This window comes from Danio rerio, chromosome 14 (genome assembly GCF_052040795.2).
Source record: "Danio rerio strain M-AB ecotype USA chromosome 14, GRCz13ab, whole genome shotgun sequence".
NCBI lineage: Eukaryota > Metazoa > Chordata > Actinopteri > Cypriniformes > Danionidae > Danio > Danio rerio.
The window spans coordinates 43,387,180-43,407,500 of record NC_141034.1 but is presented as its reverse complement, the minus strand read 5'-3'; the positions used below and the strand labels follow the sequence as shown (position 1 = coordinate 43,407,500).

Genomic DNA, 20,321 nt, shown 5'->3' with positions numbered 1-20,321 from the left:
TGCATGCAATCAGTCTACTAAAACTCTAATGACTTATAGTTGATGTGTAGCTGTAAAGTTACTATCATCAGCAGAATGCCCAATTTTGTGTTCAGATGATCCAAATTCATTCATTCATTCAAAAAAATAAACAGGGTGGCTAATAATTGTGGGGGGCTAGTAATTATGACTTCAACTATATATATATATATATATTAAATAAAAATTCAATATAAGTCACTTTATTAAACTACAGAGTTGACTTTCCAACATCAAAACGCAAAACACCAGTGAATCACAAATATTGAACTGTTAGTTAACGGATATTTTTACAGTGTGGCACAGAAAAGAGCATCAAAATAAAATATCACAGAAAATAGCCTTAAAAGTTGTTTTTGTCGACCCATTTGAATGGGGACTATTGACTACTGTTATGCAAAACATTTAAAACAATGTACAGGAAAAAGGTACTAAGAGGATTGCTGTTATGTAAAATGTATGAGTAGTTTTTTATTCTTAAAACATATTTCAGTTTGTTTATCATGTATAAAAGTCATAGTATTGTTTAATAACACTAATCCTGGACTTTAAATGAAAAAGTTTCAATTAAAGAGCAAGCAATTGTTGATAAGATTGTCCGCATCCTCCACCAAAACAGCAGAAGCCAGCTTCAACACTCACAATTAGAGGTCTCTCTGCTTACAATCTCAAAAACATAAACAATTATACTCTTACATAATCTCATTAACTGTATCATATTGTATAAGTATAGTTGTTGATTTTTTGAGATCGTAAGCAGAGCAGCCTACAAACTCATTCCAAAGGTGATGCTGGCCTCTGCTGAAATTAAAAGCTATCTTCAGTAAACTTGACTTTTAATTGAATCTCTGACTCTAGCTCTTCTTCATCTGACAGGTTGGTAATTTTTGGGTTCAAACTGTAAATTATCCTTACACAATATTCTTCTAAAACAGATTATAGACAGAATGACATCTCAATTCTTTTATTTTTTTTTAAGCTTTAAAATGTGCTTTTAAATACAGAGTAAGAAATATATTTAATTCGGTGCCAATTTCTATATTTAGCATCACTCTATACCGCACACATCCCTTCATGTCCATCTTTAAAACGTGCTCCCCTTTAACAATCTCTCCTATTTTCTTGTCTTCAATCTGTCCTTCATTCCTAATAAAAATGCACTCCATGTTGTAAAACTTTTGGGATCGCTCTCTAAAAACAACAACAACAGGATTATGCTGTTATGTCGGCATGACGTCAAAAAGCTTATGTTTACAATCTTCCCTTTAGACCTACAAAGCCATGTTCATTTTGAGAAATAAACAACATCCTGCACTGCATAGTTACAACCTTCCTTACCATTCATCCAAAGGCAGTGTGCGGCATCTTAAGCGAGAAGACATAGAATATTTATCATCACATCTAAAATTGACCCCTCTAGATTTGGTTCGCTCAAAAAGGCGATTCACTCCACTGAATATCAAATCGTAGTAGTAGTATTTGACTAGAACCCCAGTCCTCGGAGACTAATTCACACTACACTGTCACTATATTAATCATGTGACGCGTCCTGGTATATCTGACACCCCCTCGGTACATGTGAAGGTGTCTTCTTGAAAGTCACGGCAACAAATAGATCTGACAGCAGAACACACTGTACAGTACATCACTGAAGTCAGGTGAGACCTTGATAAAAAAAAATCTTCATTTAACTAGATACCAGATGAAAGTATGTTATGTATCTATTGATTACCACAGGTTTCTTTTTATTCTCAAAATAGAAGAATAAAAAAGCCAGTTGGAGGTTTCTTCATACTCCTCCACATCTTCTATGGATATTAGTGCTGTGCTAATTAAAGGGACATGTTCTCCAGCCATTAAAGATAAGCCTCGTGGGAAATCAAGAGCTCTAACTTAGACTGAGCAAGTACTGGTGGGATTTGATTGTTTACATGCCTGCAGCGATTTGTAGGACACAACAATTACAGAAGGCCAAATAACTAACAAAGCAGAAGCTATGATGATGGATGCATGATATATAGTCGAAGGCAAAATTACTAGCCCTGTGGTGAAATTTGTATTCGCTCTCAAATAATTCCCAAGTGATGTTTAACTAAGCAAGAAAATTTGCGCATTATTTCCTATAAAATTTTTCTTGGGGAGAAATTCATTTCCTTTGGTTTGGCTGGAATGAAGGCAGATTTTTATTTATTTATTTTTTTTTGGTTGATATTATTAGTCCCCTTAAGTTTTCTATTATATTTGCTACAGAACAAATTGCATGCCTAATTAACTTAACCTGCCTAGTTGACCTTATTAAACTAATTAAGCCTTTAAATTGCAATTTTTAAGCTCAATCTGGCAAAATAACTAATAAGATAGAATGTATTGTCATCAAGGCAAAGAAAAATTATGCTTAAAATTGTTGTAAAAATAAATCTCCATTAAACAGTGCTTAGGAAATATTTGTAAAATAGTAACAAAAATATCAAATAAGAGACTTAATTAGGGTTAGACATAGATTTGGAGAGTTTGGAAGAAGGCCTTAAGAATATACATGCATGTTTAATTAACGCATTTCAATTTAAATCCCTGCATTTGTTATACTTGTCTAAGAAGAAGCTATACATACGATTTTTCCACAGAACACAGGCTCATCTTGAAAACGTACCTCTATTTATTTCTGGAGAGCACTAGATATGTCCCAGAAGCTTTTTTTTGCAGTTTTTGATTTCGCAAATCCAACAGAGGCCGCTGTGTATGCTTTTTGAAATCTCAAATTTCTCTCACAAGTGACATTCACGCCTGCTCTTCTTGCCTAAATCCACCAGACGCCTCTGTCGACTGACTGACTGACTGACGCACCCTCTTTCTTCCCTAAACCCAACCAAAAGTGTTTTTAAAAGCACCCATTTCCCAAAACACAAACAACAGTTTTAAATAGCAATCCAGAAAAAGATTTTTTTACCACATTTTCAGATTTTACTCGCCTGACTTTTACCACATTTTTTTGATTTTATTACATTCTCACCCTGTTATTTACATTTTATCTTTTGGCATCTGTTTTTGTCTTACCCACTTTCTGGAATCGTTATTTACCACATTCAAATCCCATCGTCGTGGTCAACTCTGCTCTGTGTCTCAAATCTGCCGAAGTAAATGGTGAGCTACTGGACAAACTGGTAACAGCGGAAAAGCCGTCCACATGTAGGTAAACGTAAAAGGGAATGGCGTCATACTACCCAATAGCGTTCAGTTTAAAGATGAAATGCAGCCATACGTACTTCAGGCTACATAATTTGCAATCACCAGAAATGTATGTAGGGCTACGTTTTTAGAAAGAGCGTGTGTTGGTAAAACAGCAGAAGAATCCATAACCCAGATAATATGGTTGTGCCCTAAATTACAATTATTTTAAATAAATATATTTGAATGTTTTTCTAAAGCCCTCAAAAAATCTTAAACCATGTCCACTCATACAGTAGCTGTTCTTGGGAGGTTTAGTAACTTAGAAATGTGTAATATATATGAAAGACAAGCCATGTTATTTGGTATGGTAATGTAAAGCGGTAACCATCACAGTGATGTAAAAACAGATCTGAATCTGGAGTCTTCTCTATTAGTATAGCTGATTAACCATGTGGATGGATGATAACAGCCTTCTGAGCCTACTAGTAGATATTTGATAAAACATAGATACATATATTAGAAAACCTTATTGCATTGGAAGAAATGTAAACATAGCAAATGACCCCTGTCAATAACATAGTAATTCAAGATTAAGTTTTCTCTCTCTTTTGTTGTAGTCTTGTAAAGTGCAAACATCATGCAAGAAAATGTAAAAATAAATAAATAAATAAATCAAATGAGGGCTGATAATTTTGTCTTCAAGTGTGTATGCAACACACTGATTAGTAACTTGTTTATTAACTATTTAATTATGCATTTTAGGATTTGGTAATCAACATGCTACATGTAGACCAAACCAATAGGAAAGTCTATATCTATATCTAACATACTGGTTATTTCTACGGCATGTTTATTTCAGCATTTTTACACACAGAAATCATTGCATCTGTCTAGGCTGTCTGCGGTTTCAGTTCCAGCAATAATAAAGCAAAACAGCAATGATTTTCTCCCCCAAAAAGGTAATAAATTTGTTACATAAACTAATACATAGCTCATTGTTTTCACTGCAAGTCTGGCAAAGACAAAGCACATCTTTCCCTGCTAGGCAGTAAAAAAAATCAATGTCTGCCCTTCAGAATATGATGAAAATCTAACAAATAACAAGACAGTGACTTGCCACGGTTTATGTGCACAGAAAACAACACTGTTGACACAATTTGTCTCTCTTTTTGAATGAGTCAGTCATAATGGTGTGTCTAAAACATTGCATTATCTCATAAACAATGAATCTGTCAACCAGCTATCAGTGTTTCTGCCTTCTGATCTATCCTTCCATCTGCATGACTTATAATCCTTCAAACTTGCATGCTTTTTAAACTTCTGTCTATCTACACTATCTAGTAAGTACAGGCAATCGCTCTGTACTTTTCTACACTGATTACAGAGGCTGAGAAAGCCACTGAGACAAAGAGACTTATAGAATCCATTCTGAGAGTCAATGAATGAAGTCAAGCTGATGAGCCGTTAGATAACCAGTCCTGATGAACCTTCAGCTTTAGGGCAGGTGTTTACGCTACACACGGTCCTTCTTTGGGGCCAATCTGTTAAGCTTAAAGTAGTATCTTTATTCCAGATAAAAACTAAACAGATGCCAGATCTTCCTGGGTGTTTTAAGCATGCATCTTAAGCGATGTGAGATTTTTTAATTGACCCATGAACTGTAGCTTCTACAGATGTTATGACGGTCGGATAAACAAGAGTACAGCATCCTTTTGAAGGCCAGCAGATGCAAAATGGTTCTTTTGGTGGCAAGGCAGAATCAGTGCTAAATAAGTGGATGATAATAAGCTAAATAAGCTTATTATTATCCATCATACAATGGGTAAACATAAACATGGAAATTGAAAGGGCCTGCAGGGTTGAAGGTAGAATAATATACAGAATAGTGCTTGTCTGATTGTTATTAAAAATGTGAATCACATATAACTCACTTATCTAAGTGGTTTTGTTATGTTTGTATTTAAAGAAATGTAATGTAATACAACATACAGTACATCCCATATTCAGTATACGCTCGAGGAAAAGCAACATCTCAGGCCAGTCTATGGTGGCTTGCTGGTCTTAACAGGTTATTTAAGCAGGTCTTTCAGTTGGATCAAACAGGTTAAAGCTGGTTTAGCCAATTTTCAAGTTGCTTTCCCTGCCTGTCAAGAAAAAAACCCTTAACCTGTTTGATCTAACTTCCTTTTTCACCTTTCATAGCTTTGAATCAATGTCATATATTGCAGCAGTCTTTACTTTTTAAAATTAGTCACAAATCACAATCATTATCATGAATAAGTGCTAGAATCAGGGCTAGATAGCATGGTAGCATAACATCAAAACAATGTCTTTTTTTGTTGTTGTTGCTTTTTGCAATATCATCTGAGCATTTCAGCAATCTGATATCCTGTTCCTATCACAACATGAAGTAGAAAAAATATGGTGTGATATTTTGCACTTTAATAATGTTGATTATTCCATAACTTTCTGTAATACATTATTCTGAGTGGCTAATCAATGACTTCATGACTTCAAGGTATTTTATTCCCAGATAACAACCGCTAAAACTAATAGCACAGGCTCAACTGCAACACAGGCTCAATGTGGATAGGTACTACCGTCTACATTTCTGAAGATTGCAAAATATGTGGTGGAGGTACATCTGGCTCCATTTCATCTGTCAACCAAACACTACGTAGTGATATGACACCACTAAGGAGTTCTGTTCCTTTTCGTGCTACAGCTGACCGCTTACCTCGATTTGACGGCGACAAGTCCAGGCAAAACTTAGTTGCAGAAACCAGGTAAAACCAAAGCAAAAAATAAATAAATAAACAAACAGGTTGAAAACATAATGAAATCGCACACAACGTTTTTTTCTTTTTCTAGATTGCTTATGAAAACAATATTGGTTGGGTTTAGGAGAGGGGTGGGTGGGTCAGTCAATCCACAGCAAGCTGGCCTCGTGAGCTAAAGTGTATATTGTGGATTTACGTGAGAAGAACATGCAAAAGAAATCTGAGATCACCAAAAAGTGCGCACAGCAGCCTCTTGGCTATTTTACTGTCCACCAAAATGTAGACCTGGGTACATATCCACAATAAGCCTGGGTTGGTCATCTTCGTACTATAAATGATCTTGACAGTTTGTGAGTGTATTCATATCCATATTTACATGCTTATCTTCACGCTGCTGTTCTTGACTATTTGACAGCATTCTGTGACTGAATAAGAAGTTAGTGTAGGCTTCATTCAGCCATTTTTCTTTCTGCAAGATGGACTTATGTTCAATGAAAATTTAGTAAACTATCACATTTCAGATCAATATTTTTTCTCTAATTATTTACTTTTGTGGCAACTAGTCATGTAAAATGCAGATTAATGAACATCTAAACATTTGTTTTGACAGAATAGAGCCCTTCAGTTTTATACAACACCCTTCACCTTTGCTGATAAGCCTGTTGGGCTTTATTCTCTGAGAACAACTGGCTAGATGTACATTATCCCTTACTTTACACTGCATTAAACATATAAATCATTGTTATAAAATACCTAAAGTGACACAACTATGCGTTTCATAGTTTTTTCAAAACATTTTTATTTTTCAGTCAAAACATCTAGGCACATTGTTTAAAGCCAGCAACCTATTCTTTCTATTTATTGATATACAGATGATTTCCTGAAACATCAAATGATATGAAAGGCATATACTGTAAAAAAAATGAGTTACTTTACTTTAAAAAAAAAAAAAGTCAGTAAACCCCTTGGCTAATAATATGAACTAATAATTATGCAGTTTGTTTGCTTTACTAATAATTATAAGGCAATGAGTTCACTCTTTTTTTTTTGTCAACTAGTTTACTTCATGATTTTCAGTGCAATATATTTTTTAAGACTGCTCTGCTACTTTATGGAACTACAGAAATGGTAACTTGTCCCTTTTAGATGTAATTATAATAACTAGAGCATTCGTTGTCTAAACTTTTAACTGTTCAAACACACTAATAAGTGCCTACACTTACAGTACACTACCTGACAAAAGTCTTGCCATTGATCCCAGTTGTAAGACCAACAAATAATAACTTGACTTCTAGTTGATCATTTGGAAAAGTGGCAGAAGGCTGATTTTTCAGATGAATCATCTGTTGAACTGCATTCCAATCATCACAAATACTGCAGAAGACCTATTGGAACCCGCAGGGACCCAAGATTCTCACAGTAATCAGTCAAGTTTGGTGAAGGAAAAGTCATGGTTTGGGGTTACATTTAGTATGGGGGCATGCAAGAGATCTGCAGAGTGGATGGCAACATCAACAGCCTGAGGTATCAAGACATTTGAGCTGCCCGTTACATTACAAACCACAGGAAATGGCTAATTCTTCAGCAGGATAGTGCTCCTTTTCATAGTTCAGTCTTCACATCAAAGTTCCTGAAAGCAAAGAAGGTTAAGGTGCTCCCTTATTGGTCAACCCAGTCCCCCAGGCCATCAAGATGAATCCAAAGAATCTTGATGAACTCTAGACTGTACATTATTTATTACTGTACATTAAGTGACAAGACTTTTGTCTAAGCAAAGTCAGACCTTACTGTCCTAATTAAATAATTAAAACTGAAGGCATGATAATATTTTATTTTGGTAAAATAAGCGTAATCTAGAGGCCTTTGCCTTTCATATAAACCACTTCCGATACCAAATGATCAACTAGAAGTCAAGTTATTATTTGTTGTTCCAAAAACTTTGAGAGGTGGCGAGGCTTTTGTCAGGTACTGTATAGTTAGATAATTTTCATGTTAAATTTAATGTTCTACCATCCTACATTATGCTGACTATACAAGTATTTTTGCAAGCACTCGTCCACTTACTCTACTAACCCTAACCTAACGGTTTACTAATGCTCTGAAGAGAGTTAGAAAGTTACTTACACAGTCAACAGAATGTCTAAAGAGGCTCCTCAAAATGAAGCATAACCAATCTATTATAGGAAATGCTGGCACATCTAAATGGAGAGCCCTCTAATCATGATAAGTTCTGGGAATTATGGGATTGCAAGTGCATGTTAAATTAATCCTCAGAGCTGCTGGTAAACGTCCAAGCGACTGTCTGTCCCTTCCTCACCTTTCCTGTTCCTTCCTCACCTCTCAAGGGCAAGGCTTTATCAGCAGCGGACAGCTTTCCCGCTACGTCCGCTTACACCCCAATCTGCTGCTGAGTTATAGGGCACATCTTTCTGGCACCCTTTAAAGGGCAGTGTGATGCGGTGTAAAGGCGGAGCCCGAGCAGATAGCTGGAGACACACCCCATCTGTCAATGTCAGACCTCACTATATTTCTCCACTGCGGATGGAGCTTTCATATACATGTACCTGAGCTGGACGGCATCCCATCATCCTGTCAGGAAAAAGGTCTCTCCATTTGCAGTGTGTGTCCGGTCTGTGATCGCACAAGCAGGTACTCTCCTGTGATGGTTCCCTGAATATAAAGAGGATGAAGTCAATTAAAAATAGAAAGGAATGAATCAAGCAATCGAGACAATTAATTTTTAAATCCAATTTCGATAAGACATTAGACCCTAAAATGCAAGTAAATGGTATGTTTTCATCCCATTAGTGGGGCAATAATGACTTCAGACTCCCAATTCTGGTAATGTATGTATAAAGAGAGTGGCTCTGGAGATTATTATCCGTTTCCTAATTGAAATCCCAATTCACTCAATGGACTTATCACATTCTCATCAACACAATAGGGCAGCAGGCGTGCTAAGACTGACATATGCATTTCAGAAACTGGATAAAATATCCCAATTACAAGAGATTTATTCAGAGAGACACTATGCAGTGGGTGTTGATTAACTTCTTGCTGAATTCTGTGAATAAAAAAAAAACTTGGTGAGATTTTGGGTGTCTACTGTCACCTTGGAGAAGTGGAAACCTGGGTTCGCATGTACTATTCCTATTGTGCTGAAGCCAGGCTGTGAATAATGGGGGATTTCGTGTGTCATGAAATTAAGGCTCAAACTTGGAAGTGAAACAAAAGTAGAAAGCAAGTCAGGTTCCAGAAGAAAAAATCATTTTCACCAAAGGAAAGTGGATTTTAACAACTTATGAACCTTTTTTAGGTCTGCTGTGAGCTCTGAGGTTCCTAAATGATTGATACACTACCTGACAAAAGTCTTGTCATTGATCCCAGCTGTAAGACTGACAAATAATAACCTGACTTCTAGTTGATCATTTGGAAAAGTGGCAGAAGGTAGATTTTTTCTGATGAATCATCTGTTGAACTGCATCCCAATCATCACAAATACTGCAGAAGACCTATTGGAAGCGCTCCTTCTCATATTTCAGCCTCCACATCAAAGTTCCTGAAAGCAAAGAAGGTCATGGTGCTCTAAGATAGGCCAGCCCAGTCACCAGATATAAACTTTATTGAGTCCTGCAAGAACGCTTTCTTTGCCATTCCAGATGACTTTATTAATAAGTCATTTGAGTCATTGCAGAGATGTGTGGATGCAATCGTCCAGGGTCATGGGAGTCATACACAATATTAATTCTTTTTCACTGCACCATGACTTTATATTTTATACTGTACATTATTTCTGTTAAGTGTCAAGACTTTTGTCTCAGCAGAGTCAGACCTTACTGTCCTAATTAAATCATTAAAAATCATAATCATATTTTATGTTGGTAAAATAAGCATAATCTAGAGCCCTTTGCCTTTCATATAAGCCACTTCTGACACCAAATGATCAACTAGAAATCAAGTTATTATTTGTTGTTCCTAAAACCTGGATAGACGACAAGATTTTTGTCAGGTACTGTAGTGTATATGCTTTTGTTTGCATTCATATAACTTGTTTTTAGGTGATTGTGTTTAATGGTGTAGTTTGAGCAGAACTGATAATGCTTTAAAAATTTCACCAATCAGAAAATATATGCATATTTCGTATTAAAGGAGAACTATTGAGTAAACATATTAAAACATAAATATAACCAGCTTCTAATGATAAAAATGTATTCGTTTTATTTTTGTAGCCATAAAAACAGTCTTTCTTTAAAATATTTTTTTAGTAAATTGTGGCATTAGAAATGCTTCATAGGACTGAACATAAATAAAGCTTTTGCTATTTGTTTCTGATTTTCATACAGTTTTTACTTTTGTGATTCACCAAGCTGGTTGATTTGGTTCATGGCTTATAATGCATTAACAAAAGAGCTTTGGGAAAAATACTTTCAGAAGCAGCACTGTTGAATTACTGGCACTAATGCTGTCTAAAACCATCATGAGGGAGTAACAACCCCATTTTAACATCAGACGGAGGCCTGAGAAAAACAACAACACAAGGTCATTAGTAGGTCCACACAGAATATGTGCTCATAGAAATCAGTAGATTTCCACAATTAATTAAATGTATATAACTACAGTTGAAGTCTGAGTCATTAGCTCCCCTTTGAATTTTTTTTCTTTTTTTAAATATTTCCCAAATTATGTTTAAAAGAACAAGAAAATTTTCACAGTATGTCTGACAATATTTTTTTTTCTGGAGAAAGTCTTATTTGTTTTATTTCTGATAGAATAAAAGCAGTTTATAATTTTTTAAAACCCATTTAAGGTCAATGTTATTAGCCCCTTTAAGCTATATTTTTTTCTATAGTCTACAGAACAAACCATCGTTATGCAATAACTTGCCTAATTACCCTATCCTGTCTAGTTAACCTAATTACCCTAGTTAAGCCTTTAAATGTTGCTTTAAGCTGGATAGAAGTGTCTTGAAAATTTCTAGTAAAATATTATTTACTGTCATCATGGCAAAGATAAAATAAATCAGTTATTAGAAATGAGTTATTAAAACTATTATGTTAAGAAATCTGTTGAAAAAAAAATTTCTCCATTAAACAGAAACTGGGGGAAAAAATGAACTGGGGGGCTAATAATTCAGGGGGCCTAATAACATTGACTGTATTTATTTTACACAACTGTATTTATTAATTTTTTTTATTAATTTCAATATTAATGCATAAAATGCAAATGTTTAGATGATTTATGTACAATAAAGTTTGCAACATAATATTTTCTGTCTTTTAGTGGGTATTTTATATAAGGCATTTACTTTGTTCGCCAAAACATTGGTTCTAATAGGATTCACATTGTAAACCTGCAATAAAAGTTAAAAAGTCATACATTTTTATTTGATCTTTTAAGACTTTAGTTAGGGGGCAACACGATGGCTCAGTGGTTAGCACTGTCACCTCACAGCAAGAGGGTCACTGGTTCGAGTCCCGGCTAGGCCAGTTGGCATTTCTGTGTGGAGTTTGCATGTTTTTCCCATGTTCGCATGAGTTTCCTACTAGTGCTCCGGTTTCCCCCACAGTCCAATGACATGCGCTATAGGTGAATTAAACAAACTAAATTGGCTCCGCTGTATGTGAGTGAATGTGGGAATGTATTGTTTCCTAATACTGGGTTGCAACTGGAAGGGTATCCACTTAGCTAAAAAAAAAGAACAAGTTTTTAGTAACTACATCTCAAAATCATTCAGTAAAAACTTTTTTTTTTTTTACTGATTTTCATGATTCTGCGTGAATCATGATAAGTGCTGTATAAGTAATTTTACTCCATCAACCGGCAGCCACTATTTTATTTTTTCTTGTTTATGGGGATTGGCTCAGTAGAAAAATGTCCAATCAAGTTGCAAATAGATCATAGCAGGCACACAATGTCATAAGGCATTAATATTAGGTTAGATTTAGGTCAGGATGTCAGGTGACCAAAATTCAATGTCTAGCCAGCGTCTAAGAACAACGTTAATTTGATGTCCAGTAATGACGTTGATATTTAGTTGATTTTAGGTTGTGAAAGTGTCAAATATTGACATTTATTCGTCAGGCATGACAACCAAAATTCAACGTCTGATAGACGTCACAGTGATAACACTCAAACAACGTCAAGTAATAACATCATTGGACATTGATATTTGGGTGATTTTAGGTTGGACGTTGGACATTAACGTCAGCCTGATATTGGGTACTGACGTCAACGTGATTCAACACAATCTCACGGCAATTCGTAACTTTTTCATTTAGTGGCTAATTCGTATGAATTCGTACGATCTAATTCGTACAATTTAGTACGATTTGCTTATCCCCCAATGACGGTTGGGGTTAGGGGTGGGGTCAGGTGCCACGCCTCCTTTTTAAAATCGTACGAATTAGCCACTAAACTGGCAAAACGTAAAATACTTACGTTTTCTCGTGAGATCAGGCTGGATTTTCAACAAACCGCAACATCCCCATGACGTTGAAGTACAACATCAATCTGACATCATGTTGATGTCCTGTGCCTGCTAGGATAATAAATCGCATCATACTGAACAATTCAAACAGAAGACAAATTAAGACATGGATGCTTTATAAATGCAGCAAACCATTTGAAAGCATTAAAAGTGTCCAAGAAGATGTCCAAAATCTACATGCAGCTACCCACACACTGTTTACTGCATGTTACTGATGAGAAGATGAAGGATATTTACTGGATAATGATGCCAAATGGTCCTAAACAATAACTAATGCACTACAGAATGTTACGTTCACACACACAAGCACAAATGGTATATAAACCGATATAAACGCATCAGCATTTCACAGCGTAATACTCACTACTCTTGAGTACTCTTGAAAGGGCTACTTTTTACTCCTACTTTGAGTAATATTTACAACAGATACTTTTAAGCTACTTGCACTACATTTTTGGTTAAAAAAAGTATTGGTATTTTATTCGAGAATGATTTTTCAGTAATCTTTCCATCACTGGGCCCTAGTCATTAGTGATCACTTAAAGCACAAGCATACCAAAATATAAATAAAAAATGTGATTCCCCAGAAAATCATTGCCATTCTCACACTGATGCATGTACACTTTCCATGCATCTTATAAGCAGAATAAAAGCAAAAGCTTCTCAAGCCTCTGATTGGTATTCTAGCAGCAACACAGTCTGTCTGGATTGGCGACATGTGAGGACGATTCCCACATGCAATGTCACAGATTATCCTAAATAAGCCTCCCTAAGCCCATCATACCTGGCCAACCCACAAAGCCAATCAGTACAGGGTCTTTTTTTTTTTTTTGCAGCTTGAAAAGTCCCCCATTTGGAAGCACACAAAAGTCATCTACATTTCTTTGAAGTCTGATACTCACCTCTCCAGCAAACTGCACGCTTATGAAGATTACAACAAGCATAACTTCAGGATATAGTCGTCACTGCAGAGATATGTCAATTTGCAAGCAGAGAAAATTGCATTAAGGGCTTTTCACATGCACACAGAGACGCCAGCACTTGTTCAAATTTCCCGAGACCTGCCTGCTAACCTGCTGATTTGGGAAAGAGACACTTAAATGACTTAAATTCTCTTGGAAGTCAATTATGAGTTATGTAATGGAGAGGTCAGGTCGGTGCTGACCAGCCACTTTTAAATTAGATATGGGGAAGAATGGAGCACGTCAAGGAGAGAAGAACGGGCGGGGGAGAGAAAGAGAGGTGAATGTGGAGGATACGCACCATGGAAAAAGAAGTGCTGCGGGCACCAATAGAAACAAAATCACACCTCTATCAGACCTTAAAGCCCATTTCTGCCCTGTCACTAGTGTCACCAGTCAGACCTTGACACTGTAAAAGAGAACACAATACGCTTTTTAAAGACCCCACGCAAGCCTATTACTCCATCTAACTTTTATGTGTAGTCGTTTGTGACATGCGTATGTGGGGTGATGCATTGCTCATACTCTTCTCCTCTTATATTAACAAAAACAGTGGTATGGGCTCTTTAGGGGAACCTGTAAATTGTGACTGCATGAGCGTTGTGAAGGCTTTATGGTGCATTCGGGAGATTGTGGCGACAATTTTAAGATGCGTGAAATGGAGGTAGGCCTGAGGTTACGGAAAATGCGCTAAATAAATATGTCCGATCACAAGTTGGAACTTTGAAGTTTTATTTTGCATACTGAATAAATCAAACCAGTCTAAAATGGAGGATTCTTCAAAAGAATACGGTTGCTGTAGTTATGGTGGATAAGCAGGGTTAATGTAAGAATGCATTCATAATGAATCGACTCCTAATTTCCATTAAACTGTCAAGAACATCAGAATTTACTTGATTTAACGGGGTGGTCCAGAGTGTATTTTTAAGGCTTGGTTGTGTTTATAAGATCCAAAGAGATGTGTGTTAATGCTTCATTTGTAAAAAATCACGCTACTGTTTCATGTATCTTACTTTAATTTTATACAGCTACTCAGCTAACATGAAAATGGCTGTTATATTTCCTAGTTCCACCAAAAGCTCAACCGCACGAGGCTCTGATTGGTCAGCTAACATATTGTGCTGTGAATTATGGACTGGCTCCATGTCACTAGGAAATGCCAAGCTTCTACTAGTACGTGCTGTGCCTCCGCTGTGTATATACTGTCAGATAAAATACAGATACAATACCGAAAACAGATAGATATGAGTTTGTAGCTAAATTGTTAGCAGTGCCAAACAGCATATTCCGTTGTTTACATCCTTGCTACAACATACCGTTAACGCTAGAAACTAAGCATGTAAAAGATACACTTTAACAAATTAAAATACTTGCAGGTTGGGGCTCACAGTCCACAGCTTCGTTTATTATGGCTAAAGCTGCTCCTTCTTTGAGGAGTTTAACTGAATAAAGCACTGAACTGGAAGAGATTCTTAAAGATTCTCCTTTGTCAAATGCTAGAGCTGTATCTTTTTTTATAATTCTCTGGAACTAAAATTAAATTGTAAGCGCTTCTCTCTTTGAGTCATGTCAATTGGAAGCCCAAATACAGAAACAGAACAAGCTCTGTGGAAATAGCAGTGCTTGGACGGCATTTTAGCCTTCACTGCTTTAAAAGTACAGCGCATCTGGCATCGTGTGGTGAATTTGTGTAACCTGAAGGGTTTGTGATCGCGTTAAACCAGATGTATTTTTTCATTTTTCATTCGCTGTAGGCTTTGCTAAGCTAACTCTGTAAAAGCCAATGTTTCCCTTTGCATTGAACTTTGAGCGTATTACATTTACTGTAGAGATGCTGTTTATGTTCACACAGCTACATTACACATCAAATAAAGTGTAAAATATTGATATCGTAGTGGACCACCCCTTTAAAGGGATAGATCATCTAAAAATTTAAATTACCTCATTATTTATTCACCCTCATGTGGTTTTAAACCTTTATGAGTTTTCATTCTTCTGTTGAACACACTCATTGACTTCCATAGTAGGAAAACAAATACTATAGAAGCAGTGGTGGAAAGAGTACTGAACAATCAAGTAAAAATACCAATAACTGCTCAAAAAAAAGTGTGAATAAAAGTATCTGTTGTAAATAATACTTAAAGTATCAGTAAAAAGTAGCCCCTTTAGTGAGTAGTGAGTATTACACCGTGAAAGGCCGATGTGTTTATAGTACATGCATTTGTGCGTGTGTGAAAACATAACATTCTGTAGGTCCTTTGGTCATTGTTTAGGGCCATTGTTTTCAGTACACGGATTTCTTATCATTGACATGCAGTGTAAAGAATCTCTGAGTGATTGCATGTAAAGATTTTGGACATCTTTCTTAGACACTTACCAAACATGTACTGAAAATGTTTATTATGATGCAAAATTATTATTGTTTGATTTTATTATTTGATTTTTCTCAAGCCAATCCCCATAGATAAAATAAAGTAGTGACTGCAGGTTGAAGGAAAATAGGGGAGTAAGAGTACCAAAACAGCACAAAAAATGTACTCAAGGGAGAGTAAAAGTGCACATTTTTAAAAACAATTTAGTAAACTACAATTCTTGAGAAAAACTACTCAGATAGAGTAATTTGAGTTTTTGTAATTTGTTTCTTTACACCACAGTATGGAAGTTAATAGGTGCCATTTACTAGCATTAGTAAAAATATCTTTTGTGTTTACAAAAGCAAGATTAAAGTGTTAAAGGGTAAAGCGGGAGTAAATGACAGTAGAGGTTTAATTTTGGGGTTAACTATCCCTTTAGGGCTGGTTATGATGCTTAATTTTGTCATATACTGTAAAGCGGCAGTATTGAGTTTGTCAATCGACAATGAATCACGTTAGCTACATTTTATTATCCGTCTTAAATCTTATCACGCCCAGGAATAAATTTGTGGAACGTTATGCAAAACAGTTAAAAGTTCAATTTATTGGGTTAAATCCATTTCGGTTGTGAAATTTAACCAGGCTGCTGGCAAAATTCAATCTCGGGAACATGAACGTACATGCATCACTTACGATTAATATGCCATTTGCCCTTATCTCATGCATTTATTATATACAGAGTTCCTCCCCCTATGTGTAAAGGTTTATTGCGTGGCTTTATTAAGGGATGGCTTCATCCTGCTATGAAAAGGCAGCCGAAGAATGAGCAGCACTAAAATATGGCTTATGATTGCATCTTTCGCTCAGCTGCTGGCATGGATTCTCCTGTTCTGATGGGATTGGGAATGGCAGATCTACACATCTTCCGCCCTTATTCAATTTAAGGTATCCCTGACAGGGAAATCTCAAATCCACATAAACATATGTGGCAGATCTCTCTAGGGTTCTGCAAGCATGTGTGGGAGGTCTGTTCCAAAGAGAGCTTTCAGGAGCATTTATTTAGTGTTTACAGGATTGGAAAAGTGTGAAGTTAAGCACCGGCTCCTCTGACTTCATGAGCTAGGATTTGGCTTTGGTAGATCATACAGGATAGTTAATTGGGATTTCAAAGTTTGCTTGTTTCCAGTCCCCCAACATTGCGTTAATCTTACATCATCACAAACAATGAAAAATATCAGAATAAATGTTGGAATAGTAGTTTGTTTATTACTATAAAAGGGTTTCTACAGGTTTCATCAAGTCAAATTCAAAACATTTTAAGGACATTTTTAAAACCATTATGAATAAAATTTCAAACTTACTCAAGGCTAAACACTCAGGGTTTTTCTAATGGCCCATGTTATTGTAAAGAAGACAAATAATCCATATGGGTAATTAGAGTAAGTAAATAAACTTTTGTTAAATACAACTGTCACCCCGATTGGGTAGCTTTCCATGGACATAAGAAAATTAAGACCTGTTTAAAATGATTTAAGACCTACAGGACAATATTTCAGTGAATTTAAGACTTTTTAAGGCCTAGCATATTGTATTTGAAATTTAAGACATTTTAAGACCCCTATAATGAATTTGGGGTTTTTGTTATTGTGAGTGATCCAGCCTAATCACTAAAATAAGACAGAAAACATTAAAAAAGAACATTTAAAATTGTGTTTATAAACATTTTGTGTGTACTGAATGTATCAAAATAAGATTTTATAAACCACAGAATGTTTTTTGGCTATTTGAGCATGATGAACTGGCAACAAGCACTACAAAGAGAGGTTTTTATCCAGATTTATGACAATAAAAAATAACAATAAAAGTCTAAAATCGTAGTAAATATAAAATAATAAAGGAGACTGTGCCACAGCATTTTTAATTAATGATAAAATCCTTGACAGAAAATCAGAATTCAACCTGCATTAATTAGATCAGGGGTGTCCAAACTTGGTCCTGGAGGGCCAATGTCCTGCAGAATTTAGTTCCAACTTGCTTTAACACACATGCCAGAAGCTTTGTAGTATACCTAGTAAGAGCTTGATTAGCTGGTTCAGGTGTGCCTAATTGGGGTTGGAGCTAAATCTGCAGGACACTGGGCCTCCAGAACTGAGTTTGGGCACCCCTGAACTAGATGGAAGACTGAAGCATTCTGGAAAATTGGGTTTACTTCCATCATGGTGCAAAAACAAATATTAGGGGTGTCAAAATTAATTGTTTCTTCGGTGCACTGTGTCACAGACTTAGACAATTTGGTATTGGTTCAATAATAGATCATAACCAGATATTACATACTGACATTATTTATCTTAATTGCGCTGTCGCGCTGTCGCGCTGTCGCAAGGAAGGCGAGCGCGACAAAATTAAAACACTCTAACTTAAAAACACAGAAACTCTGCACAATTCACTGTGTGTGTGTGTTTGCTGGACAGTCTTTCACTGACATACAGCAGAAGCTGTTTTACTGCGATTGAGAAAATGAAAGTAAACTCCATTTCTCTCTCTCTCTCACTGTGGCCCGTTTGACCAGCTGGCGTGACTTTTCCACTCCTCTCGGCTGTTATAGCGCTACTTGTGGATCCGGACACGTACGCGTGTCTGCAGAGCGGGTTTTCTTCACCGCATCTAACAAATATATATTTAAATAAAATGACATTCATTCATTTTCCTACGGCTTTCCTTTGATTTCAGAGGTCACCACAGCGGAATGAACCGCCAACTATTCAGGCATACGTTCACGCAGCAGATGCCCTTACAGCTGCACCCAAGTACTGGGAAACACCCATACACACTCATACACTACGGTTAATTTAGTTTATTCAGTTCCCCTATTCACCTTATTCTCTGCGTATGAGCAAGCGCAGCTATTGAATCTTTTTGGCTCGAGACTTCCGGTTCCATTCACTTCCATTCATTTTTAGAAATTAAAAAAACAGCTTGCTATGCTGCTTGATGTTGCAAACTGATATTTTCTTATTATATTATTCTACTTTGTCTGTATAAGGCAAGGCAAGGCAAGGCAAGTTTATTTATATAGCACATTTCATACACAATGGCAATTCAAAGTGCTTTAAATAAACAAGAATAAAAGAATAAAAGAATAAATAAATAAATAAATAAATAAATAAATAAATAATAAAACTGATTAAAAAACATAAAAACAGGTAAAATGTGATATAAAAGAATGAAGAAGAAAAAAACATAATAGTGCAATCTGTTGGACGCAGCACAGTGCTCATTCAGTAAAGGCACAGCTAAACAGATTTGTTTTCAGTCTTGATTTGAATGTGCCTAATGTTGGAGCACATCTGATCATTTCTGGAAGCTGATTCCAGCAGCGGGGGGCATAGTGGCTGAAAGCTGATTCACCCTGCTTTGACTGAACTCTTGGAACTTCTAGTTTATATGATCCTAAAGATCTGAGTGATCTGTTGGATTTGTATTCAGTGAGCATATCTGTAATGTATTGAGGTCCTAGGCCATTTAGTGATTTATAGACCAGTAATAATACTTTAAAGTCTATTCTGAATGTAACTGGGAGCCAGTGTAAAGACCTGAGGACAGGTGTGATGTGCTCTGATTTTCTGGTTCTGGTCAGAATTCTGGCTGCAGCATTCTGGATGAGCTGCAACTGTCTGACTGTCTTTTTGGGAAGGCCAGTGAGAAGTCCATTACAGTAATCCACCCTGCTGCTTACAAAAGCATGAACAAGTTTCTCTAAATCTTCACTGGAAACAAAGCATCTGATTCTTGCAATGTTTTTGAGATGATAGTATGCTGATTTACTGACTGCTTTGACATGACTGTTGAAACTCAGATCTCCAGAACTCCAGATTTACACCAAGATTCTTGACCTTATTTTTTGTTGTTTGACCTTTAGTAACAAGGTACGCATTTACCTTGAGAACCTCATCTCTGTTCCCAAACACAATGACTTTAGTTTTCTCTTTGTTTAACTGAACAAAGTTTTGGCACATCCAATTGTTAATTTCATCAATGCATTGGCAGAGGGTGTCAATGGGGCTGTAGTCATTAGGCAGTAAGGCTAAGTAGATCTGAGTGTCATCAGCATAGCTGTGGTAGGAGATTTGGTTCTTTCTCATTATTTGGCTCAGAGGGAGCATGTAAAGGTTGAACAGGAGAGGTGTATAGTCATGAAAACACTTGTTTGTAAAGCAAGTAGTTTGACCGTTTTCTGCCGTTTATTATTCCTAGTCATTTCTCCAATAGGGCAGCTGAATCGGAAGTTCTAAAACAATAGCAAAAACGAGTGCACTTCTGCACTGAAGAATAAGGTCAATATCACATGTTTTTGAACTGTGGGGAAACTGAAGCACCTGAAAGAAACCCACACCAATACGAGGAGAACATGCAAATCAGGCAGGGCTCGAACCAGTAACCTTCTTGCTGTGAGGCGATAGTGCTAACCACTGAGCCACCGTGCCACCCATAAGTGATACAAATAAAATTTATAATCCAAGTTTGATGACTGTATCAAACAATAAAATTCTAA

General features: G+C 36.3%; 1 long non-coding RNA gene across 1 annotated transcript in view; it reads right to left on the bottom strand.

Annotated features, from left to right (window-relative positions):
• Positions 1-20,321, bottom strand: part of LOC147834015 (uncharacterized) — a 262,202-nt gene that overhangs the window by 80,174 nt on the left and 161,707 nt on the right. Inside the window, exon 4 of the long non-coding RNA XR_015507945.1 lies at positions 8,531-8,636. This is a non-coding gene — a long non-coding RNA (uncharacterized LOC147834015). The remainder of the gene's footprint in view (positions 1-8,530; positions 8,637-20,321) is intronic.